General features: G+C 50.6%; 34 non-coding genes across 34 annotated transcripts; all 34 read left to right on the top strand.

Annotated features, from left to right (window-relative positions):
* Window positions 1–264: 264 nt before the first annotated feature.
* Window positions 265–337, top strand: Trnaa-ugc (transfer RNA alanine (anticodon UGC)). The gene has a single exon. It is a non-coding gene; the product is annotated as a tRNA-Ala (tRNA).
* A 423-nt stretch (window positions 338–760) lies between these two features.
* On the top strand, window positions 761–833 carry Trnaa-agc (transfer RNA alanine (anticodon AGC)). The gene has a single exon. It is a non-coding gene; the product is annotated as a tRNA-Ala (tRNA).
* A 1,058-nt stretch (window positions 834–1,891) lies between these two features.
* Window positions 1,892–1,964, top strand: Trnaa-ugc (transfer RNA alanine (anticodon UGC)). Its single transcript has one exon. It is a non-coding gene; the product is annotated as a tRNA-Ala (tRNA).
* A 423-nt stretch (window positions 1,965–2,387) lies between these two features.
* Window positions 2,388–2,460, top strand: Trnaa-agc (transfer RNA alanine (anticodon AGC)). The gene has a single exon. It is a non-coding gene; the product is annotated as a tRNA-Ala (tRNA).
* A 1,058-nt stretch (window positions 2,461–3,518) lies between these two features.
* On the top strand, window positions 3,519–3,591 carry Trnaa-ugc (transfer RNA alanine (anticodon UGC)). The gene has a single exon. It is a non-coding gene; the product is annotated as a tRNA-Ala (tRNA).
* A 423-nt stretch (window positions 3,592–4,014) lies between these two features.
* Window positions 4,015–4,087, top strand: Trnaa-agc (transfer RNA alanine (anticodon AGC)). Its single transcript has one exon. It is a non-coding gene; the product is annotated as a tRNA-Ala (tRNA).
* Window positions 4,088–5,145: 1,058 nt separating this feature from the next.
* Trnaa-ugc (transfer RNA alanine (anticodon UGC)) lies at window positions 5,146–5,218 on the top strand. Its single transcript has one exon. It is a non-coding gene; the product is annotated as a tRNA-Ala (tRNA).
* Window positions 5,219–5,641: 423 nt separating this feature from the next.
* Window positions 5,642–5,714, top strand: Trnaa-agc (transfer RNA alanine (anticodon AGC)). Its single transcript has one exon. It is a non-coding gene; the product is annotated as a tRNA-Ala (tRNA).
* A 1,058-nt stretch (window positions 5,715–6,772) lies between these two features.
* Window positions 6,773–6,845, top strand: Trnaa-ugc (transfer RNA alanine (anticodon UGC)). The gene has a single exon. It is a non-coding gene; the product is annotated as a tRNA-Ala (tRNA).
* A 423-nt stretch (window positions 6,846–7,268) lies between these two features.
* Window positions 7,269–7,341, top strand: Trnaa-agc (transfer RNA alanine (anticodon AGC)). The gene has a single exon. It is a non-coding gene; the product is annotated as a tRNA-Ala (tRNA).
* A 1,058-nt stretch (window positions 7,342–8,399) lies between these two features.
* Trnaa-ugc (transfer RNA alanine (anticodon UGC)) lies at window positions 8,400–8,472 on the top strand. The gene has a single exon. It is a non-coding gene; the product is annotated as a tRNA-Ala (tRNA).
* Window positions 8,473–8,895: 423 nt separating this feature from the next.
* Trnaa-agc (transfer RNA alanine (anticodon AGC)) lies at window positions 8,896–8,968 on the top strand. The gene has a single exon. It is a non-coding gene; the product is annotated as a tRNA-Ala (tRNA).
* Window positions 8,969–10,026: 1,058 nt separating this feature from the next.
* Trnaa-ugc (transfer RNA alanine (anticodon UGC)) lies at window positions 10,027–10,099 on the top strand. Its single transcript has one exon. It is a non-coding gene; the product is annotated as a tRNA-Ala (tRNA).
* A 423-nt stretch (window positions 10,100–10,522) lies between these two features.
* On the top strand, window positions 10,523–10,595 carry Trnaa-agc (transfer RNA alanine (anticodon AGC)). Its single transcript has one exon. It is a non-coding gene; the product is annotated as a tRNA-Ala (tRNA).
* A 1,058-nt stretch (window positions 10,596–11,653) lies between these two features.
* Trnaa-ugc (transfer RNA alanine (anticodon UGC)) lies at window positions 11,654–11,726 on the top strand. Its single transcript has one exon. It is a non-coding gene; the product is annotated as a tRNA-Ala (tRNA).
* Window positions 11,727–12,149: 423 nt separating this feature from the next.
* Trnaa-agc (transfer RNA alanine (anticodon AGC)) lies at window positions 12,150–12,222 on the top strand. Its single transcript has one exon. It is a non-coding gene; the product is annotated as a tRNA-Ala (tRNA).
* A 1,058-nt stretch (window positions 12,223–13,280) lies between these two features.
* Window positions 13,281–13,353, top strand: Trnaa-ugc (transfer RNA alanine (anticodon UGC)). Its single transcript has one exon. It is a non-coding gene; the product is annotated as a tRNA-Ala (tRNA).
* A 423-nt stretch (window positions 13,354–13,776) lies between these two features.
* On the top strand, window positions 13,777–13,849 carry Trnaa-agc (transfer RNA alanine (anticodon AGC)). Its single transcript has one exon. It is a non-coding gene; the product is annotated as a tRNA-Ala (tRNA).
* A 1,058-nt stretch (window positions 13,850–14,907) lies between these two features.
* On the top strand, window positions 14,908–14,980 carry Trnaa-ugc (transfer RNA alanine (anticodon UGC)). The gene has a single exon. It is a non-coding gene; the product is annotated as a tRNA-Ala (tRNA).
* A 423-nt stretch (window positions 14,981–15,403) lies between these two features.
* Window positions 15,404–15,476, top strand: Trnaa-agc (transfer RNA alanine (anticodon AGC)). Its single transcript has one exon. It is a non-coding gene; the product is annotated as a tRNA-Ala (tRNA).
* A 1,058-nt stretch (window positions 15,477–16,534) lies between these two features.
* On the top strand, window positions 16,535–16,607 carry Trnaa-ugc (transfer RNA alanine (anticodon UGC)). Its single transcript has one exon. It is a non-coding gene; the product is annotated as a tRNA-Ala (tRNA).
* A 423-nt stretch (window positions 16,608–17,030) lies between these two features.
* On the top strand, window positions 17,031–17,103 carry Trnaa-agc (transfer RNA alanine (anticodon AGC)). Its single transcript has one exon. It is a non-coding gene; the product is annotated as a tRNA-Ala (tRNA).
* A 1,058-nt stretch (window positions 17,104–18,161) lies between these two features.
* Window positions 18,162–18,234, top strand: Trnaa-ugc (transfer RNA alanine (anticodon UGC)). The gene has a single exon. It is a non-coding gene; the product is annotated as a tRNA-Ala (tRNA).
* Window positions 18,235–18,657: 423 nt separating this feature from the next.
* Window positions 18,658–18,730, top strand: Trnaa-agc (transfer RNA alanine (anticodon AGC)). The gene has a single exon. It is a non-coding gene; the product is annotated as a tRNA-Ala (tRNA).
* Window positions 18,731–19,788: 1,058 nt separating this feature from the next.
* Window positions 19,789–19,861, top strand: Trnaa-ugc (transfer RNA alanine (anticodon UGC)). Its single transcript has one exon. It is a non-coding gene; the product is annotated as a tRNA-Ala (tRNA).
* A 423-nt stretch (window positions 19,862–20,284) lies between these two features.
* Trnaa-agc (transfer RNA alanine (anticodon AGC)) lies at window positions 20,285–20,357 on the top strand. Its single transcript has one exon. It is a non-coding gene; the product is annotated as a tRNA-Ala (tRNA).
* A 1,058-nt stretch (window positions 20,358–21,415) lies between these two features.
* Window positions 21,416–21,488, top strand: Trnaa-ugc (transfer RNA alanine (anticodon UGC)). Its single transcript has one exon. It is a non-coding gene; the product is annotated as a tRNA-Ala (tRNA).
* Window positions 21,489–21,911: 423 nt separating this feature from the next.
* On the top strand, window positions 21,912–21,984 carry Trnaa-agc (transfer RNA alanine (anticodon AGC)). Its single transcript has one exon. It is a non-coding gene; the product is annotated as a tRNA-Ala (tRNA).
* Window positions 21,985–23,042: 1,058 nt separating this feature from the next.
* Window positions 23,043–23,115, top strand: Trnaa-ugc (transfer RNA alanine (anticodon UGC)). Its single transcript has one exon. It is a non-coding gene; the product is annotated as a tRNA-Ala (tRNA).
* A 423-nt stretch (window positions 23,116–23,538) lies between these two features.
* Trnaa-agc (transfer RNA alanine (anticodon AGC)) lies at window positions 23,539–23,611 on the top strand. The gene has a single exon. It is a non-coding gene; the product is annotated as a tRNA-Ala (tRNA).
* A 1,058-nt stretch (window positions 23,612–24,669) lies between these two features.
* On the top strand, window positions 24,670–24,742 carry Trnaa-ugc (transfer RNA alanine (anticodon UGC)). The gene has a single exon. It is a non-coding gene; the product is annotated as a tRNA-Ala (tRNA).
* A 423-nt stretch (window positions 24,743–25,165) lies between these two features.
* Trnaa-agc (transfer RNA alanine (anticodon AGC)) lies at window positions 25,166–25,238 on the top strand. Its single transcript has one exon. It is a non-coding gene; the product is annotated as a tRNA-Ala (tRNA).
* Window positions 25,239–26,296: 1,058 nt separating this feature from the next.
* Trnaa-ugc (transfer RNA alanine (anticodon UGC)) lies at window positions 26,297–26,369 on the top strand. Its single transcript has one exon. It is a non-coding gene; the product is annotated as a tRNA-Ala (tRNA).
* Window positions 26,370–26,792: 423 nt separating this feature from the next.
* Window positions 26,793–26,865, top strand: Trnaa-agc (transfer RNA alanine (anticodon AGC)). Its single transcript has one exon. It is a non-coding gene; the product is annotated as a tRNA-Ala (tRNA).
* Window positions 26,866–27,846: the final 981 nt, after the last annotated feature.

The raw sequence follows: 27,846 nt of genomic DNA, 5'->3' as shown, positions 1-27,846 counted from the left end.
TGTCCTTTCAAAAAATGGCTCTGAGCACTATGGGACTCAACTGCTGTGGTCATCAGTCGACTGTCCTTTCAATTTAAGACGTTAAATACAGACGTAATTTGTAGTCGTAATACCAGAGCATCGAAACTACTTGGAACTCTTGTGTATATGAACTTGACCGCGCCTTTGTACACTGGTCCCTTCACCCCTACAAACCAACCAACCATCAGGTCCGTGCACATCAGAGTAGCAAAGAATGGAAAACAGCGCAGCTTTGTTGCCCTTGGGGGCGTAGCTCAGTTGGTAGAGCGTTCGCTTTGCATGTGAAAGGTCCCGGGTTCAAGCCCCGGCGCCTCCATGTTTTGTGGACAGTGCATGGTAAGTGTTGGTCGCGGCGAGCCTAAAGACACGCAAGATGTTGCAAAGCCAGCGTCACAGCTCATGTGATGTATACTGACGTAAGGAGAGCAAGACGTAAATGTGAGGACCGGCTGTTGTCGAGGTGTCATCGAGTGCAAATCTGTCTTAGGTATAACGGCCTAACCTCAAAGAAGTCTAGAGAGTGGACAACACGTTCGTCTTACTCAGAGCGGTGGCCGAACGCTATTTTCGACGTTGTGCGCGCCACTTTAATTTTGGCCAACTACGATTCGATACAGAATGCAGGAAACCTGAAAGACACCCTCACGGACACATTGAGAATAGTGTTTGTCTGCGGAATAATGGGAGTGCAAGGGGTCTGTGATATTGATATGGTTGTATGTAGCACTATTTGTCATCAGGGGGCGTAGCTCAGATGGTAGAGCGCTCGCTTAGCATGCGAGAGGTACTGGGATCGATACCCAGCGCCTCCAGAATTTTTAACACACCTACATGCGCACACTGCCACGCAAGTGGGATAATTCACAGCCAGCGAATGTGTCAAGGCAGATACGAGCGAACGATTAGCAGCCACAACTGGCAAGCGTGATGTTACGCGCAGGAAGCACCCTCCTCCCACCGCTACACTGAATTTAGAAACAGTACAAGTCTGCCCTTAAGATTCTCAAACCTATGTCGGAAAGATCTGCCTTGCGCCGAGTTCACAAAAATCCCACTGCACATTCCCATTCTTTACGTGCAGTCGGCTGCTACTGGTGTTGCTAGTTGTGACTGCTGATGACAGATGCCGTAGCAATCAATTCATGGAGTGAGTTGTATGTTTTGCGATACTCTGTCTCTGACAAGCAAGCAGAGGTGACACAGGCGCGAACACGGGAAGCTTGCAGCCCCTCGCTGCCTGCAGACACCGAGCAGCCACACTAGGTGGGCGGCCTAAGCCGTAGGCGAAATGTGCTCACTCGCTTGGGCGCGACGTCAAGCTCTAAATAAGGCTTTCACTAGCGTGAGCGTTGCGTGAGCGTCGTGGAAGGTCGGAAAAGTCGTCTGCATGGGTGAGTGCCATGTTTGGGGAGCGTTTCGTAGTTTGCGCAGTGCAATGGAGACGCGGAAACGTGTTGTGGCCCAGTGTTTTGCAGTTGGACGACAAGAGTGGTACACAGTAGTAAAGTGCGAGGCAGTGAGTTGGCATGAACAGTCGAGTGCACAATTGGGCTTCAGATGTGCTTGTTACCTCAGGCGCGGTGTGATTGTCGACAAGGTTTGTGACTGTCCTTTCAAAAAATGGCTCTGAGCACTATGGGACTCAACTGCTGTGGTCATCAGTCGACTGTCCTTTCAATTTAAGACGTTAAATACAGACGTAATTTGTAGTCGTAATACCAGAGCATCGAAACTACTTGGAACTCTTGTGTATATGAACTTGACCGCGCCTTTGTACACTGGTCCCTTCACCCCTACAAACCAACCAACCATCAGGTCCGTGCACATCAGAGTAGCAAAGAATGGAAAACAGCGCAGCTTTGTTGCCCTTGGGGGCGTAGCTCAGTTGGTAGAGCGTTCGCTTTGCATGTGAAAGGTCCCGGGTTCAAGCCCCGGCGCCTCCATGTTTTGTGGACAGTGCATGGTAAGTGTTGGTCGCGGCGAGCCTAAAGACACGCAAGATGTTGCAAAGCCAGCGTCACAGCTCATGTGATGTATACTGACGTAAGGAGAGCAAGACGTAAATGTGAGGACCGGCTGTTGTCGAGGTGTCATCGAGTGCAAATCTGTCTTAGGTATAACGGCCTAACCTCAAAGAAGTCTAGAGAGTGGACAACACGTTCGTCTTACTCAGAGCGGTGGCCGAACGCTATTTTCGACGTTGTGCGCGCCACTTTAATTTTGGCCAACTACGATTCGATACAGAATGCAGGAAACCTGAAAGACACCCTCACGGACACATTGAGAATAGTGTTTGTCTGCGGAATAATGGGAGTGCAAGGGGTCTGTGATATTGATATGGTTGTATGTAGCACTATTTGTCATCAGGGGGCGTAGCTCAGATGGTAGAGCGCTCGCTTAGCATGCGAGAGGTACTGGGATCGATACCCAGCGCCTCCAGAATTTTTAACACACCTACATGCGCACACTGCCACGCAAGTGGGATAATTCACAGCCAGCGAATGTGTCAAGGCAGATACGAGCGAACGATTAGCAGCCACAACTGGCAAGCGTGATGTTACGCGCAGGAAGCACCCTCCTCCCACCGCTACACTGAATTTAGAAACAGTACAAGTCTGCCCTTAAGATTCTCAAACCTATGTCGGAAAGATCTGCCTTGCGCCGAGTTCACAAAAATCCCACTGCACATTCCCATTCTTTACGTGCAGTCGGCTGCTACTGGTGTTGCTAGTTGTGACTGCTGATGACAGATGCCGTAGCAATCAATTCATGGAGTGAGTTGTATGTTTTGCGATACTCTGTCTCTGACAAGCAAGCAGAGGTGACACAGGCGCGAACACGGGAAGCTTGCAGCCCCTCGCTGCCTGCAGACACCGAGCAGCCACACTAGGTGGGCGGCCTAAGCCGTAGGCGAAATGTGCTCACTCGCTTGGGCGCGACGTCAAGCTCTAAATAAGGCTTTCACTAGCGTGAGCGTTGCGTGAGCGTCGTGGAAGGTCGGAAAAGTCGTCTGCATGGGTGAGTGCCATGTTTGGGGAGCGTTTCGTAGTTTGCGCAGTGCAATGGAGACGCGGAAACGTGTTGTGGCCCAGTGTTTTGCAGTTGGACGACAAGAGTGGTACACAGTAGTAAAGTGCGAGGCAGTGAGTTGGCATGAACAGTCGAGTGCACAATTGGGCTTCAGATGTGCTTGTTACCTCAGGCGCGGTGTGATTGTCGACAAGGTTTGTGACTGTCCTTTCAAAAAATGGCTCTGAGCACTATGGGACTCAACTGCTGTGGTCATCAGTCGACTGTCCTTTCAATTTAAGACGTTAAATACAGACGTAATTTGTAGTCGTAATACCAGAGCATCGAAACTACTTGGAACTCTTGTGTATATGAACTTGACCGCGCCTTTGTACACTGGTCCCTTCACCCCTACAAACCAACCAACCATCAGGTCCGTGCACATCAGAGTAGCAAAGAATGGAAAACAGCGCAGCTTTGTTGCCCTTGGGGGCGTAGCTCAGTTGGTAGAGCGTTCGCTTTGCATGTGAAAGGTCCCGGGTTCAAGCCCCGGCGCCTCCATGTTTTGTGGACAGTGCATGGTAAGTGTTGGTCGCGGCGAGCCTAAAGACACGCAAGATGTTGCAAAGCCAGCGTCACAGCTCATGTGATGTATACTGACATAAGGAGAGCAAGACGTAAATGTGAGGACCGGCTGTTGTCGAGGTGTCATCGAGTGCAAATCTGTCTTAGGTATAACGGCCTAACCTCAAAGAAGTCTAGAGAGTGGACAACACGTTCGTCTTACTCAGAGCGGTGGCCGAACGCTATTTTCGACGTTGTGCGCGCCACTTTAATTTTGGCCAACTACGATTCGATACAGAATGCAGGAAACCTGAAAGACACCCTCACGGACACATTGAGAATAGTGTTTGTCTGCGGAATAATGGGAGTGCAAGGGGTCTGTGATATTGATATGGTTGTATGTAGCACTATTTGTCATCAGGGGGCGTAGCTCAGATGGTAGAGCGCTCGCTTAGCATGCGAGAGGTACTGGGATCGATACCCAGCGCCTCCAGAATTTTTAACACACCTACATGCGCACACTGCCACGCAAGTGGGATAATTCACAGCCAGCGAATGTGTCAAGGCAGATACGAGCGAACGATTAGCAGCCACAACTGGCAAGCGTGATGTTACGCGCAGGAAGCACCCTCCTCCCACCGCTACACTGAATTTAGAAACAGTACAAGTCTGCCCTTAAGATTCTCAAACCTATGTCGGAAAGATCTGCCTTGCGCCGAGTTCACAAAAATCCCACTGCACATTCCCATTCTTTACGTGCAGTCGGCTGCTACTGGTGTTGCTAGTTGTGACTGCTGATGACAGATGCCGTAGCAATCAATTCATGGAGTGAGTTGTATGTTTTGCGATACTCTGTCTCTGACAAGCAAGCAGAGGTGACACAGGCGCGAACACGGGAAGCTTGCAGCCCCTCGCTGCCTGCAGACACCGAGCAGCCACACTAGGTGGGCGGCCTAAGCCGTAGGCGAAATGTGCTCACTCGCTTGGGCGCGACGTCAAGCTCTAAATAAGGCTTTCACTAGCGTGAGCGTTGCGTGAGCGTCGTGGAAAGTCGGAAAAGTCGTCTGCATGGGTGAGTGCCATGTTTGGGGAGCGTTTCGTAGTTTGCGCAGTGCAATGGAGACGCGGAAACGTGTTGTGGCCCAGTGTTTTGCAGTTGGACGACAAGAGTGGTACACAGTAGTAAAGTGCGAGGCAGTGAGTTGGCATGAACAGTCGAGTGCACAATTGGGCTTCAGATGTGCTTGTTACCTCAGGCGCGGTGTGATTGTCGACAAGGTTTGTGACTGTCCTTTCAAAAAATGGCTCTGAGCACTATGGGACTCAACTGCTGTGGTCATCAGTCGACTGTCCTTTCAATTTAAGACGTTAAATACAGACGTAATTTGTAGTCGTAATACCAGAGCATCGAAACTACTTGGAACTCTTGTGTATATGAACTTGACCGCGCCTTTGTACACTGGTCCCTTCACCCCTACAAACCAACCAACCATCAGGTCCGTGCACATCAGAGTAGCAAAGAATGGAAAACAGCGCAGCTTTGTTGCCCTTGGGGGCGTAGCTCAGTTGGTAGAGCGTTCGCTTTGCATGTGAAAGGTCCCGGGTTCAAGCCCCGGCGCCTCCATGTTTTGTGGACAGTGCATGGTAAGTGTTGGTCGCGGCGAGCCTAAAGACACGCAAGATGTTGCAAAGCCAGCGTCACAGCTCATGTGATGTATACTGACGTAAGGAGAGCAAGACGTAAATGTGAGGACCGGCTGTTGTCGAGGTGTCATCGAGTGCAAATCTGTCTTAGGTATAACGGCCTAACCTCAAAGAAGTCTAGAGAGTGGACAACACGTTCGTCTTACTCAGAGCGGTGGCCGAACGCTATTTTCGACGTTGTGCGCGCCACTTTAATTTTGGCCAACTACGATTCGATACAGAATGCAGGAAACCTGAAAGACACCCTCACGGACACATTGAGAATAGTGTTTGTCTGCGGAATAATGGGAGTGCAAGGGGTCTGTGATATTGATATGGTTGTATGTAGCACTATTTGTCATCAGGGGGCGTAGCTCAGATGGTAGAGCGCTCGCTTAGCATGCGAGAGGTACTGGGATCGATACCCAGCGCCTCCAGAATTTTTAACACACCTACATGCGCACACTGCCACGCAAGTGGGATAATTCACAGCCAGCGAATGTGTCAAGGCAGATACGAGCGAACGATTAGCAGCCACAACTGGCAAGCGTGATGTTACGCGCAGGAAGCACCCTCCTCCCACCGCTACACTGAATTTAGAAACAGTACAAGTCTGCCCTTAAGATTCTCAAACCTATGTCGGAAAGATCTGCCTTGCGCCGAGTTCACAAAAATCCCACTGCACATTCCCATTCTTTACGTGCAGTCGGCTGCTACTGGTGTTGCTAGTTGTGACTGCTGATGACAGATGCCGTAGCAATCAATTCATGGAGTGAGTTGTATGTTTTGCGATACTCTGTCTCTGACAAGCAAGCAGAGGTGACACAGGCGCGAACACGGGAAGCTTGCAGCCCCTCGCTGCCTGCAGACACCGAGCAGCCACACTAGGTGGGCGGCCTAAGCCGTAGGCGAAATGTGCTCACTCGCTTGGGCGCGACGTCAAGCTCTAAATAAGGCTTTCACTAGCGTGAGCGTTGCGTGAGCGTCGTGGAAGGTCGGAAAAGTCGTCTGCATGGGTGAGTGCCATGTTTGGGGAGCGTTTCGTAGTTTGCGCAGTGCAATGGAGACGCGGAAACGTGTTGTGGCCCAGTGTTTTGCAGTTGGACGACAAGAGTGGTACACAGTAGTAAAGTGCGAGGCAGTGAGTTGGCATGAACAGTCGAGTGCACAATTGGGCTTCAGATGTGCTTGTTACCTCAGGCGCGGTGTGATTGTCGACAAGGTTTGTGACTGTCCTTTCAAAAAATGGCTCTGAGCACTATGGGACTCAACTGCTGTGGTCATCAGTCGACTGTCCTTTCAATTTAAGACGTTAAATACAGACGTAATTTGTAGTCGTAATACCAGAGCATCGAAACTACTTGGAACTCTTGTGTATATGAACTTGACCGCGCCTTTGTACACTGGTCCCTTCACCCCTACAAACCAACCAACCATCAGGTCCGTGCACATCAGAGTAGCAAAGAATGGAAAACAGCGCAGCTTTGTTGCCCTTGGGGGCGTAGCTCAGTTGGTAGAGCGTTCGCTTTGCATGTGAAAGGTCCCGGGTTCAAGCCCCGGCGCCTCCATGTTTTGTGGACAGTGCATGGTAAGTGTTGGTCGCGGCGAGCCTAAAGACACGCAAGATGTTGCAAAGCCAGCGTCACAGCTCATGTGATGTATACTGACGTAAGGAGAGCAAGACGTAAATGTGAGGACCGGCTGTTGTCGAGGTGTCATCGAGTGCAAATCTGTCTTAGGTATAACGGCCTAACCTCAAAGAAGTCTAGAGAGTGGACAACACGTTCGTCTTACTCAGAGCGGTGGCCGAACGCTATTTTCGACGTTGTGCGCGCCACTTTAATTTTGGCCAACTACGATTCGATACAGAATGCAGGAAACCTGAAAGACACCCTCACGGACACATTGAGAATAGTGTTTGTCTGCGGAATAATGGGAGTGCAAGGGGTCTGTGATATTGATATGGTTGTATGTAGCACTATTTGTCATCAGGGGGCGTAGCTCAGATGGTAGAGCGCTCGCTTAGCATGCGAGAGGTACTGGGATCGATACCCAGCGCCTCCAGAATTTTTAACACACCTACATGCGCACACTGCCACGCAAGTGGGATAATTCACAGCCAGCGAATGTGTCAAGGCAGATACGAGCGAACGATTAGCAGCCACAACTGGCAAGCGTGATGTTACGCGCAGGAAGCACCCTCCTCCCACCGCTACACTGAATTTAGAAACAGTACAAGTCTGCCCTTAAGATTCTCAAACCTATGTCGGAAAGATCTGCCTTGCGCCGAGTTCACAAAAATCCCACTGCACATTCCCATTCTTTACGTGCAGTCGGCTGCTACTGGTGTTGCTAGTTGTGACTGCTGATGACAGATGCCGTAGCAATCAATTCATGGAGTGAGTTGTATGTTTTGCGATACTCTGTCTCTGACAAGCAAGCAGAGGTGACACAGGCGCGAACACGGGAAGCTTGCAGCCCCTCGCTGCCTGCAGACACCGAGCAGCCACACTAGGTGGGCGGCCTAAGCCGTAGGCGAAATGTGCTCACTCGCTTGGGCGCGACGTCAAGCTCTAAATAAGGCTTTCACTAGCGTGAGCGTTGCGTGAGCGTCGTGGAAGGTCGGAAAAGTCGTCTGCATGGGTGAGTGCCATGTTTGGGGAGCGTTTCGTAGTTTGCGCAGTGCAATGGAGACGCGGAAACGTGTTGTGGCCCAGTGTTTTGCAGTTGGACGACAAGAGTGGTACACAGTAGTAAAGTGCGAGGCAGTGAGTTGGCATGAACAGTCGAGTGCACAATTGGGCTTCAGATGTGCTTGTTACCTCAGGCGCGGTGTGATTGTCGACAAGGTTTGTGACTGTCCTTTCAAAAAATGGCTCTGAGCACTATGGGACTCAACTGCTGTGGTCATCAGTCGACTGTCCTTTCAATTTAAGACGTTAAATACAGACGTAATTTGTAGTCGTAATACCAGAGCATCGAAACTACTTGGAACTCTTGTGTATATGAACTTGACCGCGCCTTTGTACACTGGTCCCTTCACCCCTACAAACCAACCAACCATCAGGTCCGTGCACATCAGAGTAGCAAAGAATGGAAAACAGCGCAGCTTTGTTGCCCTTGGGGGCGTAGCTCAGTTGGTAGAGCGTTCGCTTTGCATGTGAAAGGTCCCGGGTTCAAGCCCCGGCGCCTCCATGTTTTGTGGACAGTGCATGGTAAGTGTTGGTCGCGGCGAGCCTAAAGACACGCAAGATGTTGCAAAGCCAGCGTCACAGCTCATGTGATGTATACTGACGTAAGGAGAGCAAGACGTAAATGTGAGGACCGGCTGTTGTCGAGGTGTCATCGAGTGCAAATCTGTCTTAGGTATAACGGCCTAACCTCAAAGAAGTCTAGAGAGTGGACAACACGTTCGTCTTACTCAGAGCGGTGGCCGAACGCTATTTTCGACGTTGTGCGCGCCACTTTAATTTTGGCCAACTACGATTCGATACAGAATGCAGGAAACCTGAAAGACACCCTCACGGACACATTGAGAATAGTGTTTGTCTGCGGAATAATGGGAGTGCAAGGGGTCTGTGATATTGATATGGTTGTATGTAGCACTATTTGTCATCAGGGGGCGTAGCTCAGATGGTAGAGCGCTCGCTTAGCATGCGAGAGGTACTGGGATCGATACCCAGCGCCTCCAGAATTTTTAACACACCTACATGCGCACACTGCCACGCAAGTGGGATAATTCACAGCCAGCGAATGTGTCAAGGCAGATACGAGCGAACGATTAGCAGCCACAACTGGCAAGCGTGATGTTACGCGCAGGAAGCACCCTCCTCCCACCGCTACACTGAATTTAGAAACAGTACAAGTCTGCCCTTAAGATTCTCAAACCTATGTCGGAAAGATCTGCCTTGCGCCGAGTTCACAAAAATCCCACTGCACATTCCCATTCTTTACGTGCAGTCGGCTGCTACTGGTGTTGCTAGTTGTGACTGCTGATGACAGATGCCGTAGCAATCAATTCATGGAGTGAGTTGTATGTTTTGCGATACTCTGTCTCTGACAAGCAAGCAGAGGTGACACAGGCGCGAACACGGGAAGCTTGCAGCCCCTCGCTGCCTGCAGACACCGAGCAGCCACACTAGGTGGGCGGCCTAAGCCGTAGGCGAAATGTGCTCACTCGCTTGGGCGCGACGTCAAGCTCTAAATAAGGCTTTCACTAGCGTGAGCGTTGCGTGAGCGTCGTGGAAGGTCGGAAAAGTCGTCTGCATGGGTGAGTGCCATGTTTGGGGAGCGTTTCGTAGTTTGCGCAGTGCAATGGAGACGCGGAAACGTGTTGTGGCCCAGTGTTTTGCAGTTGGACGACAAGAGTGGTACACAGTAGTAAAGTGCGAGGCAGTGAGTTGGCATGAACAGTCGAGTGCACAATTGGGCTTCAGATGTGCTTGTTACCTCAGGCGCGGTGTGATTGTCGACAAGGTTTGTGACTGTCCTTTCAAAAAATGGCTCTGAGCACTATGGGACTCAACTGCTGTGGTCATCAGTCGACTGTCCTTTCAATTTAAGACGTTAAATACAGACGTAATTTGTAGTCGTAATACCAGAGCATCGAAACTACTTGGAACTCTTGTGTATATGAACTTGACCGCGCCTTTGTACACTGGTCCCTTCACCCCTACAAACCAACCAACCATCAGGTCCGTGCACATCAGAGTAGCAAAGAATGGAAAACAGCGCAGCTTTGTTGCCCTTGGGGGCGTAGCTCAGTTGGTAGAGCGTTCGCTTTGCATGTGAAAGGTCCCGGGTTCAAGCCCCGGCGCCTCCATGTTTTGTGGACAGTGCATGGTAAGTGTTGGTCGCGGCGAGCCTAAAGACACGCAAGATGTTGCAAAGCCAGCGTCACAGCTCATGTGATGTATACTGACGTAAGGAGAGCAAGACGTAAATGTGAGGACCGGCTGTTGTCGAGGTGTCATCGAGTGCAAATCTGTCTTAGGTATAACGGCCTAACCTCAAAGAAGTCTAGAGAGTGGACAACACGTTCGTCTTACTCAGAGCGGTGGCCGAACGCTATTTTCGACGTTGTGCGCGCCACTTTAATTTTGGCCAACTACGATTCGATACAGAATGCAGGAAACCTGAAAGACACCCTCACGGACACATTGAGAATAGTGTTTGTCTGCGGAATAATGGGAGTGCAAGGGGTCTGTGATATTGATATGGTTGTATGTAGCACTATTTGTCATCAGGGGGCGTAGCTCAGATGGTAGAGCGCTCGCTTAGCATGCGAGAGGTACTGGGATCGATACCCAGCGCCTCCAGAATTTTTAACACACCTACATGCGCACACTGCCACGCAAGTGGGATAATTCACAGCCAGCGAATGTGTCAAGGCAGATACGAGCGAACGATTAGCAGCCACAACTGGCAAGCGTGATGTTACGCGCAGGAAGCACCCTCCTCCCACCGCTACACTGAATTTAGAAACAGTACAAGTCTGCCCTTAAGATTCTCAAACCTATGTCGGAAAGATCTGCCTTGCGCCGAGTTCACAAAAATCCCACTGCACATTCCCATTCTTTACGTGCAGTCGGCTGCTACTGGTGTTGCTAGTTGTGACTGCTGATGACAGATGCCGTAGCAATCAATTCATGGAGTGAGTTGTATGTTTTGCGATACTCTGTCTCTGACAAGCAAGCAGAGGTGACACAGGCGCGAACACGGGAAGCTTGCAGCCCCTCGCTGCCTGCAGACACCGAGCAGCCACACTAGGTGGGCGGCCTAAGCCGTAGGCGAAATGTGCTCACTCGCTTGGGCGCGACGTCAAGCTCTAAATAAGGCTTTCACTAGCGTGAGCGTTGCGTGAGCGTCGTGGAAGGTCGGAAAAGTCGTCTGCATGGGTGAGTGCCATGTTTGGGGAGCGTTTCGTAGTTTGCGCAGTGCAATGGAGACGCGGAAACGTGTTGTGGCCCAGTGTTTTGCAGTTGGACGACAAGAGTGGTACACAGTAGTAAAGTGCGAGGCAGTGAGTTGGCATGAACAGTCGAGTGCACAATTGGGCTTCAGATGTGCTTGTTACCTCAGGCGCGGTGTGATTGTCGACAAGGTTTGTGACTGTCCTTTCAAAAAATGGCTCTGAGCACTATGGGACTCAACTGCTGTGGTCATCAGTCGACTGTCCTTTCAATTTAAGACGTTAAATACAGACGTAATTTGTAGTCGTAATACCAGAGCATCGAAACTACTTGGAACTCTTGTGTATATGAACTTGACCGCGCCTTTGTACACTGGTCCCTTCACCCCTACAAACCAACCAACCATCAGGTCCGTGCACATCAGAGTAGCAAAGAATGGAAAACAGCGCAGCTTTGTTGCCCTTGGGGGCGTAGCTCAGTTGGTAGAGCGTTCGCTTTGCATGTGAAAGGTCCCGGGTTCAAGCCCCGGCGCCTCCATGTTTTGTGGACAGTGCATGGTAAGTGTTGGTCGCGGCGAGCCTAAAGACACGCAAGATGTTGCAAAGCCAGCGTCACAGCTCATGTGATGTATACTGACGTAAGGAGAGCAAGACGTAAATGTGAGGACCGGCTGTTGTCGAGGTGTCATCGAGTGCAAATCTGTCTTAGGTATAACGGCCTAACCTCAAAGAAGTCTAGAGAGTGGACAACACGTTCGTCTTACTCAGAGCGGTGGCCGAACGCTATTTTCGACGTTGTGCGCGCCACTTTAATTTTGGCCAACTACGATTCGATACAGAATGCAGGAAACCTGAAAGACACCCTCACGGACACATTGAGAATAGTGTTTGTCTGCGGAATAATGGGAGTGCAAGGGGTCTGTGATATTGATATGGTTGTATGTAGCACTATTTGTCATCAGGGGGCGTAGCTCCGATGGTAGAGCGCTCGCTTAGCATGCGAGAGGTACTGGGATCGATACCCAGCGCCTCCAGAATTTTTAACACACCTACATGCGCACACTGCCACGCAAGTGGGATAATTCACAGCCAGCGAATGTGTCAAGGCAGATACGAGCGAACGATTAGCAGCCACAACTGGCAAGCGTGATGTTACGCGCAGGAAGCACCCTCCTCCCACCGCTACACTGAATTTAGAAACAGTACAAGTCTGCCCTTAAGATTCTCAAACCTATGTCGGAAAGATCTGCCTTGCGCCGAGTTCACAAAAATCCCACTGCACATTCCCATTCTTTACGTGCAGTCGGCTGCTACTGGTGTTGCTAGTTGTGACTGCTGATGACAGATGCCGTAGCAATCAATTCATGGAGTGAGTTGTATGTTTTGCGATACTCTGTCTCTGACAAGCAAGCAGAGGTGACACAGGCGCGAACACGGGAAGCTTGCAGCCCCTCGCTGCCTGCAGACACCGAGCAGCCACACTAGGTGGGCGGCCTAAGCCGTAGGCGAAATGTGCTCACTCGCTTGGGCGCGACGTCAAGCTCTAAATAAGGCTTTCACTAGCGTGAGCGTTGCGTGAGCGTCGTGGAAGGTCGGAAAAGTCGTCTGCATGGGTGAGTGCCATGTTTGGGGAGCGTTTCGTAGTTTGCGCAGTGCAATGGAGACGCGGAAACGTGTTGTGGCCCAGTGTTTTGCAGTTGGACGACAAGAGTGGTACACAGTAGTAAAGTGCGAGGCAGTGAGTTGGCATGAACAGTCGAGTGCACAATTGGGCTTCAGATGTGCTTGTTACCTCAGGCGCGGTGTGATTGTCGACAAGGTTTGTGACTGTCCTTTCAAAAAATGGCTCTGAGCACTATGGGACTCAACTGCTGTGGTCATCAGTCGACTGTCCTTTCAATTTAAGACGTTAAATACAGACGTAATTTGTAGTCGTAATACCAGAGCATCGAAACTACTTGGAACTCTTGTGTATATGAACTTGACCGCGCCTTTGTACACTGGTCCCTTCACCCCTACAAACCAACCAACCATCAGGTCCGTGCACATCAGAGTAGCAAAGAATGGAAAACAGCGCAGCTTTGTTGCCCTTGGGGGCGTAGCTCAGTTGGTAGAGCGTTCGCTTTGCATGTGAAAGGTCCCGGGTTCAAGCCCCGGCGCCTCCATGTTTTGTGGACAGTGCATGGTAAGTGTTGGTCGCGGCGAGCCTAAAGACACGCAAGATGTTGCAAAGCCAGCGTCACAGCTCATGTGATGTATACTGACGTAAGGAGAGCAAGACGTAAATGTGAGGACCGGCTGTTGTCGAGGTGTCATCGAGTGCAAATCTGTCTTAGGTATAACGGCCTAACCTCAAAGAAGTCTAGAGAGTGGACAACACGTTCGTCTTACTCAGAGCGGTGGCCGAACGCTATTTTCGACGTTGTGCGCGCCACTTTAATTTTGGCCAACTACGATTCGATACAGAATGCAGGAAACCTGAAAGACACCCTCACGGACACATTGAGAATAGTGTTTGTCTGCGGAATAATGGGAGTGCAAGGGGTCTGTGATATTGATATGGTTGTATGTAGCACTATTTGTCATCAGGGGGCGTAGCTCAGATGGTAGAGCGCTCGCTTAGCATGCGAGAGGTACTGGGATCGATACCCAGCGCCTCCAGAATTTTTAACACACCTACATGCGCACACTGCCACGCAAGTGGGATAATTCACAGCCAGCGAATGTGTCAAGGCAGATACGAGCGAACGATTAGCAGCCACAACTGGCAAGCGTGATGTTACGCGCAGGAAGCACCCTCCTCCCACCGCTACACTGAATTTAGAAACAGTACAAGTCTGCCCTTAAGATTCTCAAACCTATGTCGGAAAGATCTGCCTTGCGCCGAGTTCACAAAAATCCCACTGCACATTCCCATTCTTTACGTGCAGTCGGCTGCTACTGGTGTTGCTAGTTGTGACTGCTGATGACAGATGCCGTAGCAATCAATTCATGGAGTGAGTTGTATGTTTTGCGATACTCTGTCTCTGACAAGCAAGCAGAGGTGACACAGGCGCGAACACGGGAAGCTTGCAGCCCCTCGCTGCCTGCAGACACCGAGCAGCCACACTAGGTGGGCGGCCTAAGCCGTAGGCGAAATGTGCTCACTCGCTTGGGCGCGACGTCAAGCTCTAAATAAGGCTTTCACTAGCGTGAGCGTTGCGTGAGCGTCGTGGAAGGTCGGAAAAGTCGTCTGCATGGGTGAGTGCCATGTTTGGGGAGCGTTTCGTAGTTTGCGCAGTGCAATGGAGACGCGGAAACGTGTTGTGGCCCAGTGTTTTGCAGTTGGACGACAAGAGTGGTACACAGTAGTAAAGTGCGAGGCAGTGAGTTGGCATGAACAGTCGAGTGCACAATTGGGCTTCAGATGTGCTTGTTACCTCAGGCGCGGTGTGATTGTCGACAAGGTTTGTGACTGTCCTTTCAAAAAATGGCTCTGAGCACTATGGGACTCAACTGCTGTGGTCATCAGTCGACTGTCCTTTCAATTTAAGACGTTAAATACAGACGTAATTTGTAGTCGTAATACCAGAGCATCGAAACTACTTGGAACTCTTGTGTATATGAACTTGACCGCGCCTTTGTACACTGGTCCCTTCACCCCTACAAACCAACCAACCATCAGGTCCGTGCACATCAGAGTAGCAAAGAATGGAAAACAGCGCAGCTTTGTTGCCCTTGGGGGCGTAGCTCAGTTGGTAGAGCGTTCGCTTTGCATGTGAAAGGTCCCGGGTTCAAGCCCCGGCGCCTCCATGTTTTGTGGACAGTGCATGGTAAGTGTTGGTCGCGGCGAGCCTAAAGACACGCAAGATGTTGCAAAGCCAGCGTCACAGCTCATGTGATGTATACTGACGTAAGGAGAGCAAGACGTAAATGTGAGGACCGGCTGTTGTCGAGGTGTCATCGAGTGCAAATCTGTCTTAGGTATAACGGCCTAACCTCAAAGAAGTCTAGAGAGTGGACAACACGTTCGTCTTACTCAGAGCGGTGGCCGAACGCTATTTTCGACGTTGTGCGCGCCACTTTAATTTTGGCCAACTACGATTCGATACAGAATGCAGGAAACCTGAAAGACACCCTCACGGACACATTGAGAATAGTGTTTGTCTGCGGAATAATGGGAGTGCAAGGGGTCTGTGATATTGATATGGTTGTATGTAGCACTATTTGTCATCAGGGGGCGTAGCTCAGATGGTAGAGCGCTCGCTTAGCATGCGAGAGGTACTGGGATCGATACCCAGCGCCTCCAGAATTTTTAACACACCTACATGCGCACACTGCCACGCAAGTGGGATAATTCACAGCCAGCGAATGTGTCAAGGCAGATACGAGCGAACGATTAGCAGCCACAACTGGCAAGCGTGATGTTACGCGCAGGAAGCACCCTCCTCCCACCGCTACACTGAATTTAGAAACAGTACAAGTCTGCCCTTAAGATTCTCAAACCTATGTCGGAAAGATCTGCCTTGCGCCGAGTTCACAAAAATCCCACTGCACATTCCCATTCTTTACGTGCAGTCGGCTGCTACTGGTGTTGCTAGTTGTGACTGCTGATGACAGATGCCGTAGCAATCAATTCATGGAGTGAGTTGTATGTTTTGCGATACTCTGTCTCTGACAAGCAAGCAGAGGTGACACAGGCGCGAACACGGGAAGCTTGCAGCCCCTCGCTGCCTGCAGACACCGAGCAGCCACACTAGGTGGGCGGCCTAAGCCGTAGGCGAAATGTGCTCACTCGCTTGGGCGCGACGTCAAGCTCTAAATAAGGCTTTCACTAGCGTGAGCGTTGCGTGAGCGTCGTGGAAGGTCGGAAAAGTCGTCTGCATGGGTGAGTGCCATGTTTGGGGAGCGTTTCGTAGTTTGCGCAGTGCAATGGAGACGCGGAAACGTGTTGTGGCCCAGTGTTTTGCAGTTGGACGACAAGAGTGGTACACAGTAGTAAAGTGCGAGGCAGTGAGTTGGCATGAACAGTCGAGTGCACAATTGGGCTTCAGATGTGCTTGTTACCTCAGGCGCGGTGTGATTGTCGACAAGGTTTGTGACTGTCCTTTCAAAAAATGGCTCTGAGCACTATGGGACTCAACTGCTGTGGTCATCAGTCGACTGTCCTTTCAATTTAAGACGTTAAATACAGACGTAATTTGTAGTCGTAATACCAGAGCATCGAAACTACTTGGAACTCTTGTGTATATGAACTTGACCGCGCCTTTGTACACTGGTCCCTTCACCCCTACAAACCAACCAACCATCAGGTCCGTGCACATCAGAGTAGCAAAGAATGGAAAACAGCGCAGCTTTGTTGCCCTTGGGGGCGTAGCTCAGTTGGTAGAGCGTTCGCTTTGCATGTGAAAGGTCCCGGGTTCAAGCCCCGGCGCCTCCATGTTTTGTGGACAGTGCATGGTAAGTGTTGGTCGCGGCGAGCCTAAAGACACGCAAGATGTTGCAAAGCCAGCGTCACAGCTCATGTGATGTATACTGACGTAAGGAGAGCAAGACGTAAATGTGAGGACCGGCTGTTGTCGAGGTGTCATCGAGTGCAAATCTGTCTTAGGTATAACGGCCTAACCTCAAAGAAGTCTAGAGAGTGGACAACACGTTCGTCTTACTCAGAGCGGTGGCCGAACGCTATTTTCGACGTTGTGCGCGCCACTTTAATTTTGGCCAACTACGATTCGATACAGAATGCAGGAAACCTGAAAGACACCCTCACGGACACATTGAGAATAGTGTTTGTCTGCGGAATAATGGGAGTGCAAGGGGTCTGTGATATTGATATGGTTGTATGTAGCACTATTTGTCATCAGGGGGCGTAGCTCAGATGGTAGAGCGCTCGCTTAGCATGCGAGAGGTACTGGGATCGATACCCAGCGCCTCCAGAATTTTTAACACACCTACATGCGCACACTGCCACGCAAGTGGGATAATTCACAGCCAGCGAATGTGTCAAGGCAGATACGAGCGAACGATTAGCAGCCACAACTGGCAAGCGTGATGTTACGCGCAGGAAGCACCCTCCTCCCACCGCTACACTGAATTTAGAAACAGTACAAGTCTGCCCTTAAGATTCTCAAACCTATGTCGGAAAGATCTGCCTTGCGCCGAGTTCACAAAAATCCCACTGCACATTCCCATTCTTTACGTGCAGTCGGCTGCTACTGGTGTTGCTAGTTGTGACTGCTGATGACAGATGCCGTAGCAATCAATTCATGGAGTGAGTTGTATGTTTTGCGATACTCTGTCTCTGACAAGCAAGCAGAGGTGACACAGGCGCGAACACGGGAAGCTTGCAGCCCCTCGCTGCCTGCAGACACCGAGCAGCCACACTAGGTGGGCGGCCTAAGCCGTAGGCGAAATGTGCTCACTCGCTTGGGCGCGACGTCAAGCTCTAAATAAGGCTTTCACTAGCGTGAGCGTTGCGTGAGCGTCGTGGAAGGTCGGAAAAGTCGTCTGCATGGGTGAGTGCCATGTTTGGGGAGCGTTTCGTAGTTTGCGCAGTGCAATGGAGACGCGGAAACGTGTTGTGGCCCAGTGTTTTGCAGTTGGACGACAAGAGTGGTACACAGTAGTAAAGTGCGAGGCAGTGAGTTGGCATGAACAGTCGAGTGCACAATTGGGCTTCAGATGTGCTTGTTACCTCAGGCGCGGTGTGATTGTCGACAAGGTTTGTGACTGTCCTTTCAAAAAATGGCTCTGAGCACTATGGGACTCAACTGCTGTGGTCATCAGTCGACTGTCCTTTCAATTTAAGACGTTAAATACAGACGTAATTTGTAGTCGTAATACCAGAGCATCGAAACTACTTGGAACTCTTGTGTATATGAACTTGACCGCGCCTTTGTACACTGGTCCCTTCACCCCTACAAACCAACCAACCATCAGGTCCGTGCACATCAGAGTAGCAAAGAATGGAAAACAGCGCAGCTTTGTTGCCCTTGGGGGCGTAGCTCAGTTGGTAGAGCGTTCGCTTTGCATGTGAAAGGTCCCGGGTTCAAGCCCCGGCGCCTCCATGTTTTGTGGACAGTGCATGGTAAGTGTTGGTCGCGGCGAGCCTAAAGACACGCAAGATGTTGCAAAGCCAGCGTCACAGCTCATGTGATGTATACTGACGTAAGGAGAGCAAGACGTAAATGTGAGGACCGGCTGTTGTCGAGGTGTCATCGAGTGCAAATCTGTCTTAGGTATAACGGCCTAACCTCAAAGAAGTCTAGAGAGTGGACAACACGTTCGTCTTACTCAGAGCGGTGGCCGAACGCTATTTTCGACGTTGTGCGCGCCACTTTAATTTTGGCCAACTACGATTCGATACAGAATGCAGGAAACCTGAAAGACACCCTCACGGACACATTGAGAATAGTGTTTGTCTGCGGAATAATGGGAGTGCAAGGGGTCTGTGATATTGATATGGTTGTATGTAGCACTATTTGTCATCAGGGGGCGTAGCTCAGATGGTAGAGCGCTCGCTTAGCATGCGAGAGGTACTGGGATCGATACCCAGCGCCTCCAGAATTTTTAACACACCTACATGCGCACACTGCCACGCAAGTGGGATAATTCACAGCCAGCGAATGTGTCAAGGCAGATACGAGCGAACGATTAGCAGCCACAACTGGCAAGCGTGATGTTACGCGCAGGAAGCACCCTCCTCCCACCGCTACACTGAATTTAGAAACAGTACAAGTCTGCCCTTAAGATTCTCAAACCTATGTCGGAAAGATCTGCCTTGCGCCGAGTTCACAAAAATCCCACTGCACATTCCCATTCTTTACGTGCAGTCGGCTGCTACTGGTGTTGCTAGTTGTGACTGCTGATGACAGATGCCGTAGCAATCAATTCATGGAGTGAGTTGTATGTTTTGCGATACTCTGTCTCTGACAAGCAAGCAGAGGTGACACAGGCGCGAACACGGGAAGCTTGCAGCCCCTCGCTGCCTGCAGACACCGAGCAGCCACACTAGGTGGGCGGCCTAAGCCGTAGGCGAAATGTGCTCACTCGCTTGGGCGCGACGTCAAGCTCTAAATAAGGCTTTCACTAGCGTGAGCGTTGCGTGAGCGTCGTGGAAGGTCGGAAAAGTCGTCTGCATGGGTGAGTGCCATGTTTGGGGAGCGTTTCGTAGTTTGCGCAGTGCAATGGAGACGCGGAAACGTGTTGTGGCCCAGTGTTTTGCAGTTGGACGACAAGAGTGGTACACAGTAGTAAAGTGCGAGGCAGTGAGTTGGCATGAACAGTCGAGTGCACAATTGGGCTTCAGATGTGCTTGTTACCTCAGGCGCGGTGTGATTGTCGACAAGGTTTGTGACTGTCCTTTCAAAAAATGGCTCTGAGCACTATGGGACTCAACTGCTGTGGTCATCAGTCGACTGTCCTTTCAATTTAAGACGTTAAATACAGACGTAATTTGTAGTCGTAATACCAGAGCATCGAAACTACTTGGAACTCTTGTGTATATGAACTTGACCGCGCCTTTGTACACTGGTCCCTTCACCCCTACAAACCAACCAACCATCAGGTCCGTGCACATCAGAGTAGCAAAGAATGGAAAACAGCGCAGCTTTGTTGCCCTTGGGGGCGTAGCTCAGTTGGTAGAGCGTTCGCTTTGCATGTGAAAGGTCCCGGGTTCAAGCCCCGGCGCCTCCATGTTTTGTGGACAGTGCATGGTAAGTGTTGGTCGCGGCGAGCCTAAAGACACGCAAGATGTTGCAAAGCCAGCGTCACAGCTCATGTGATGTATACTGACGTAAGGAGAGCAAGACGTAAATGTGAGGACCGGCTGTTGTCGAGGTGTCATCGAGTGCAAATCTGTCTTAGGTATAACGGCCTAACCTCAAAGAAGTCTAGAGAGTGGACAACACGTTCGTCTTACTCAGAGCGGTGGCCGAACGCTATTTTCGACGTTGTGCGCGCCACTTTAATTTTGGCCAACTACGATTCGATACAGAATGCAGGAAACCTGAAAGACACCCTCACGGACACATTGAGAATAGTGTTTGTCTGCGGAATAATGGGAGTGCAAGGGGTCTGTGATATTGATATGGTTGTATGTAGCACTATTTGTCATCAGGGGGCGTAGCTCAGATGGTAGAGCGCTCGCTTAGCATGCGAGAGGTACTGGGATCGATACCCAGCGCCTCCAGAATTTTTAACACACCTACATGCGCACACTGCCACGCAAGTGGGATAATTCACAGCCAGCGAATGTGTCAAGGCAGATACGAGCGAACGATTAGCAGCCACAACTGGCAAGCGTGATGTTACGCGCAGGAAGCACCCTCCTCCCACCGCTACACTGAATTTAGAAACAGTACAAGTCTGCCCTTAAGATTCTCAAACCTATGTCGGAAAGATCTGCCTTGCGCCGAGTTCACAAAAATCCCACTGCACATTCCCATTCTTTACGTGCAGTCGGCTGCTACTGGTGTTGCTAGTTGTGACTGCTGATGACAGATGCCGTAGCAATCAATTCATGGAGTGAGTTGTATGTTTTGCGATACTCTGTCTCTGACAAGCAAGCAGAGGTGACACAGGCGCGAACACGGGAAGCTTGCAGCCCCTCGCTGCCTGCAGACACCGAGCAGCCACACTAGGTGGGCGGCCTAAGCCGTAGGCGAAATGTGCTCACTCGCTTGGGCGCGACGTCAAGCTCTAAATAAGGCTTTCACTAGCGTGAGCGTTGCGTGAGCGTCGTGGAAAGTCGGAAAAGTCGTCTGCATGGGTGAGTGCCATGTTTGGGGAGCGTTTCGTAGTTTGCGCAGTGCAATGGAGACGCGGAAACGTGTTGTGGCCCAGTGTTTTGCAGTTGGACGACAAGAGTGGTACACAGTAGTAAAGTGCGAGGCAGTGAGTTGGCATGAACAGTCGAGTGCACAATTGGGCTTCAGATGTGCTTGTTACCTCAGGCGCGGTGTGATTGTCGACAAGGTTTGTGACTGTCCTTTCAAAAAATGGCTCTGAGCACTATGGGACTCAACTGCTGTGGTCATCAGTCGACTGTCCTTTCAATTTAAGACGTTAAATACAGACGTAATTTGTAGTCGTAATACCAGAGCATCGAAACTACTTGGAACTCTTGTGTATATGAACTTGACCGCGCCTTTGTACACTGGTCCCTTCACCCCTACAAACCAACCAACCATCAGGTCCGTGCACATCAGAGTAGCAAAGAATGGAAAACAGCGCAGCTTTGTTGCCCTTGGGGGCGTAGCTCAGTTGGTAGAGCGTTCGCTTTGCATGTGAAAGGTCCCGGGTTCAAGCCCCGGCGCCTCCATGTTTTGTGGACAGTGCATGGTAAGTGTTGGTCGCGGCGAGCCTAAAGACACGCAAGATGTTGCAAAGCCAGCGTCACAGCTCATGTGATGTATACTGACGTAAGGAGAGCAAGACGTAAATGTGAGGACCGGCTGTTGTCGAGGTGTCATCGAGTGCAAATCTGTCTTAGGTATAACGGCCTAACCTCAAAGAAGTCTAGAGAGTGGACAACACGTTCGTCTTACTCAGAGCGGTGGCCGAACGCTATTTTCGACGTTGTGCGCGCCACTTTAATTTTGGCCAACTACGATTCGATACAGAATGCAGGAAACCTGAAAGACACCCTCACGGACACATTGAGAATAGTGTTTGTCTGCGGAATAATGGGAGTGCAAGGGGTCTGTGATATTGATATGGTTGTATGTAGCACTATTTGTCATCAGGGGGCGTAGCTCAGATGGTAGAGCGCTCGCTTAGCATGCGAGAGGTACTGGGATCGATACCCAGCGCCTCCAGAATTTTTAACACACCTACATGCGCACACTGCCACGCAAGTGGGATAATTCACAGCCAGCGAATGTGTCAAGGCAGATACGAGCGAACGATTAGCAGCCACAACTGGCAAGCGTGATGTTACGCGCAGGAAGCACCCTCCTCCCACCGCTACACTGAATTTAGAAACAGTACAAGTCTGCCCTTAAGATTCTCAAACCTATGTCGGAAAGATCTGCCTTGCGCCGAGTTCACAAAAATCCCACTGCACATTCCCATTCTTTACGTGCAGTCGGCTGCTACTGGTGTTGCTAGTTGTGACTGCTGATGACAGATGCCGTAGCAATCAATTCATGGAGTGAGTTGTATGTTTTGCGATACTCTGTCTCTGACAAGCAAGCAGAGGTGACACAGGCGCGAACACGGGAAGCTTGCAGCCCCTCGCTGCCTGCAGACACCGAGCAGCCACACTAGGTGGGCGGCCTAAGCCGTAGGCGAAATGTGCTCACTCGCTTGGGCGCGACGTCAAGCTCTAAATAAGGCTTTCACTAGCGTGAGCGTTGCGTGAGCGTCGTGGAAGGTCGGAAAAGTCGTCTGCATGGGTGAGTGCCATGTTTGGGGAGCGTTTCGTAGTTTGCGCAGTGCAATGGAGACGCGGAAACGTGTTGTGGCCCAGTGTTTTGCAGTTGGACGACAAGAGTGGTACACAGTAGTAAAGTGCGAGGCAGTGAGTTGGCATGAACAGTCGAGTGCACAATTGGGCTTCAGATGTGCTTGTTACCTCAGGCGCGGTGTGATTGTCGACAAGGTTTGTGACTGTCCTTTCAAAAAATGGCTCTGAGCACTATGGGACTCAACTGCTGTGGTCATCAGTCGACTGTCCTTTCAATTTAAGACGTTAAATACAGACGTAATTTGTAGTCGTAATACCAGAGCATCGAAACTACTTGGAACTCTTGTGTATATGAACTTGACCGCGCCTTTGTACACTGGTCCCTTCACCCCTACAAACCAACCAACCATCAGGTCCGTGCACATCAGAGTAGCAAAGAATGGAAAACAGCGCAGCTTTGTTGCCCTTGGGGGCGTAGCTCAGTTGGTAGAGCGTTCGCTTTGCATGTGAAAGGTCCCGGGTTCAAGCCCCGGCGCCTCCATGTTTTGTGGACAGTGCATGGTAAGTGTTGGTCGCGGCGAGCCTAAAGACACGCAAGATGTTGCAAAGCCAGCGTCACAGCTCATGTGATGTATACTGACATAAGGAGAGCAAGACGTAAATGTGAGGACCGGCTGTTGTCGAGGTGTCATCGAGTGCAAATCTGTCTTAGGTATAACGGCCTAACCTCAAAGAAGTCTAGAGAGTGGACAACACGTTCGTCTTACTCAGAGCGGTGGCCGAACGCTATTTTCGACGTTGTGCGCGCCACTTTAATTTTGGCCAACTACGATTCGATACAGAATGCAGGAAACCTGAAAGACACCCTCACGGACACATTGAGAATAGTGTTTGTCTGCGGAATAATGGGAGTGCAAGGGGTCTGTGATATTGATATGGTTGTATGTAGCACTATTTGTCATCAGGGGGCGTAGCTCAGATGGTAGAGCGCTCGCTTAGCATGCGAGAGGTACTGGGATCGATACCCAGCGCCTCCAGAATTTTTAACACACCTACATGCGCACACTGCCACGCAAGTGGGATAATTCACAGCCAGCGAATGTGTCAAGGCAGATACGAGCGAACGATTAGCAGCCACAACTGGCAAGCGTGATGTTACGCGCAGGAAGCACCCTCCTCCCACCGCTACACTGAATTTAGAAACAGTACAAGTCTGCCCTTAAGATTCTCAAACCTATGTCGGAAAGATCTGCCTTGCGCCGAGTTCACAAAAATCCCACTGCACATTCCCATTCTTTACGTGCAGTCGGCTGCTACTGGTGTTGCTAGTTGTGACTGCTGATGACAGATGCCGTAGCAATCAATTCATGGAGTGAGTTGTATGTTTTGCGATACTCTGTCTCTGACAAGCAAGCAGAGGTGACACAGGCGCGAACACGGGAAGCTTGCAGCCCCTCGCTGCCTGCAGACACCGAGCAGCCACACTAGGTGGGCGGCCTAAGCCGTAGGCGAAATGTGCTCACTCGCTTGGGCGCGACGTCAAGCTCTAAATAAGGCTTTCACTAGCGTGAGCGTTGCGTGAGCGTCGTGGAAGGTCGGAAAAGTCGTCTGCATGGGTGAGTGCCATGTTTGGGGAGCGTTTCGTAGTTTGCGCAGTGCAATGGAGACGCGGAAACGTGTTGTGGCCCAGTGTTTTGCAGTTGGACGACAAGAGTGGTACACAGTAGTAAAGTGCGAGGCAGTGAGTTGGCATGAACAGTCGAGTGCACAATTGGGCTTCAGATGTGCTTGTTACCTCAGGCGCGGTGTGATTGTCGACAAGGTTTGTGACTGTCCTTTCAAAAAATGGCTCTGAGCACTATGGGACTCAACTGCTGTGGTCATCAGTCGACTGTCCTTTCAATTTAAGACGTTAAATACAGACGTAATTTGTAGTCGTAATACCAGAGCATCGAAACTACTTGGAACTCTTGTGTATATGAACTTGACCGCGCCTTTGTACACTGGTCCCTTCACCCCTACAAACCAACCAACCATCAGGTCCGTGCACATCAGAGTAGCAAAGAATGGAAAACAGCGCAGCTTTGTTGCCCTTGGGGGCGTAGCTCAGTTGGTAGAGCGTTCGCTTTGCATGTGAAAGGTCCCGGGTTCAAGCCCCGGCGCCTCCATGTTTTGTGGACAGTGCATGGTAAGTGTTGGTCGCGGCGAGCCTAAAGACACGCAAGATGTTGCAAAGCCAGCGTCACAGCTCATGTGATGTATACTGACATAAGGAGAGCAAGACGTAAATGTGAGGACCGGCTGTTGTCGAGGTGTCATCGAGTGCAAATCTGTCTTAGGTATAACGGCCTAACCTCAAAGAAGTCTAGAGAGTGGACAACACGTTCGTCTTACTCAGAGCGGTGGCCGAACGCTATTTTCGACGTTGTGCGCGCCACTTTAATTTTGGCCAACTACGATTCGATACAGAATGCAGGAAACCTGAAAGACACCCTCACGGACACATTGAGAATAGTGTTTGTCTGCGGAATAATGGGAGTGCAAGGGGTCTGTGATATTGATATGGTTGTATGTAGCACTATTTGTCATCAGGGGGCGTAGCTCAGATGGTAGAGCGCTCGCTTAGCATGCGAGAGGTACTGGGATCGATACCCAGCGCCTCCAGAATTTTTAACACACCTACATGCGCACACTGCCACGCAAGTGGGATAATTCACAGCCAGCGAATGTGTCAAGGCAGATACGAGCGAACGATTAGCAGCCACAACTGGCAAGCGTGATGTTACGCGCAGGAAGCACCCTCCTCCCACCGCTACACTGAATTTAGAAACAGTACAAGTCTGCCCTTAAGATTCTCAAACCTATGTCGGAAAGATCTGCCTTGCGCCGAGTTCACAAAAATCCCACTGCACATTCCCATTCTTTACGTGCAGTCGGCTGCTACTGGTGTTGCTAGTTGTGACTGCTGATGACAGATGCCGTAGCAATCAATTCATGGAGTGAGTTGTATGTTTTGCGATACTCTGTCTCTGACAAGCAAGCAGAGGTGACACAGGCGCGAACACGGGAAGCTTGCAGCCCCTCGCTGCCTGCAGACACCGAGCAGCCACACTAGGTGGGCGGCCTAAGCCGTAGGCGAAATGTGCTCACTCGCTTGGGCGCGACGTCAAGCTCTAAATAAGGCTTTCACTAGCGTGAGCGTTGCGTGAGCGTCGTGGAAGGTCGGAAAAGTCGTCTGCATGGGTGAGTGCCATGTTTGGGGAGCGTTTCGTAGTTTGCGCAGTGCAATGGAGACGCGGAAACGTGTTGTGGCCCAGTGTTTTGCAGTTGGACGACAAGAGTGGTACACAGTAGTAAAGTGCGAGGCAGTGAGTTGGCATGAACAGTCGAGTGCACAATTGGGCTTCAGATGTGCTTGTTACCTCAGGCGCGGTGTGATTGTCGACAAGGTTTGTGACTGTCCTTTCAAAAAATGGCTCTGAGCACTATGGGACTCAACTGCTGTGGTCATCAGTCGACTGTCCTTTCAATTTAAGACGTTAAATACAGACGTAATTTGTAGTCGTAATACCAGAGCATCGAAACTACTTGGAACTCTTGTGTATATGAACTTGACCGCGCCTTTGTACACTGGTCCCTTCACCCCTACAAACCAACCAACCATCAGGTCCGTGCACATCAGAGTAGCAAAGAATGGAAAACAGCGCAGCTTTGTTGCCCTTGGGGGCGTAGCTCAGTTGGTAGAGCGTTCGCTTTGCATGTGAAAGGTCCCGGGTTCAAGCCCCGGCGCCTCCATGTTTTGTGGACAGTGCATGGTAAGTGTTGGTCGCGGCGAGCCTAAAGACACGCAAGATGTTGCAAAGCCAGCGTCACAGCTCATGTGATGTATACTGACATAAGGAGAGCAAGACGTAAATGTGAGGACCGGCTGTTGTCGAGGTGTCATCGAGTGCAAATCTGTCTTAGGTATAACGGCCTAACCTCAAAGAAGTCTAGAGAGTGGACAACACGTTCGTCTTACTCAGAGCGGTGGCCGAACGCTATTTTCGACGTTGTGCGCGCCACTTTAATTTTGGCCAACTACGATTCGATACAGAATGCAGGAAACCTGAAAGACACCCTCACGGACACATTGAGAATAGTGTTTGTCTGCGGAATAATGGGAGTGCAAGGGGTCTGTGATATTGATATGGTTGTATGTAGCACTATTTGTCATCAGGGGGCGTAGCTCAGATGGTAGAGCGCTCGCTTAGCATGCGAGAGGTACTGGGATCGATACCCAGCGCCTCCAGAATTTTTAACACACCTACATGCGCACACTGCCACGCAAGTGGGATAATTCACAGCCAGCGAATGTGTCAAGGCAGATACGAGCGAACGATTAGCAGCCACAACTGGCAAGCGTGATGTTACGCGCAGGAAGCACCCTCCTCCCACCGCTACACTGAATTTAGAAACAGTACAAGTCTGCCCTTAAGATTCTCAAACCTATGTCGGAAAGATCTGCCTTGCGCCGAGTTCACAAAAATCCCACTGCACATTCCCATTCTTTACGTGCAGTCGGCTGCTACTGGTGTTGCTAGTTGTGACTGCTGATGACAGATGCCGTAGCAATCAATTCATGGAGTGAGTTGTATGTTTTGCGATACTCTGTCTCTGACAAGCAAGCAGAGGTGACACAGGCGCGAACACGGGAAGCTTGCAGCCCCTCGCTGCCTGCAGACACCGAGCAGCCACACTAGGTGGGCGGCCTAAGCCGTAGGCGAAATGTGCTCACTCGCTTGGGCGCGACGTCAAGCTCTAAATAAGGCTTTCACTAGCGTGAGCGTTGCGTGAGCGTCGTGGAAGGTCGGAAAAGTCGTCTGCATGGGTGAGTGCCATGTTTGGGGAGCGTTTCGTAGTTTGCGCAGTGCAATGGAGACGCGGAAACGTGTTGTGGCCCAGTGTTTTGCAGTTGGACGACAAGAGTGGTACACAGTAGTAAAGTGCGAGGCAGTGAGTTGGCATGAACAGTCGAGTGCACAATTGGGCTTCAGATGTGCTTGTTACCTCAGGCGCGGTGTGATTGTCGACAAGGTTTGTGACTGTCCTTTCAAAAAATGGCTCTGAGCACTATGGGACTCAACTGCTGTGGTCATCAGTCGACTGTCCTTTCAATTTAAGACGTTAAATACAGACGTAATTTGTAGTCGTAATACCAGAGCATCGAAACTACTTGGAACTCATGTGTATATGAACTTGACCGCGCCTTTGTACACTGGTCCCTTCACCC

The sequence above is a fragment of the Schistocerca nitens genome, chromosome 10, assembly GCF_023898315.1.
Source record: "Schistocerca nitens isolate TAMUIC-IGC-003100 chromosome 10, iqSchNite1.1, whole genome shotgun sequence".
Lineage (NCBI taxonomy): Eukaryota > Metazoa > Arthropoda > Insecta > Orthoptera > Acrididae > Schistocerca > Schistocerca nitens.
This window is presented reverse-complemented; position numbering and strand designations above follow the sequence as displayed.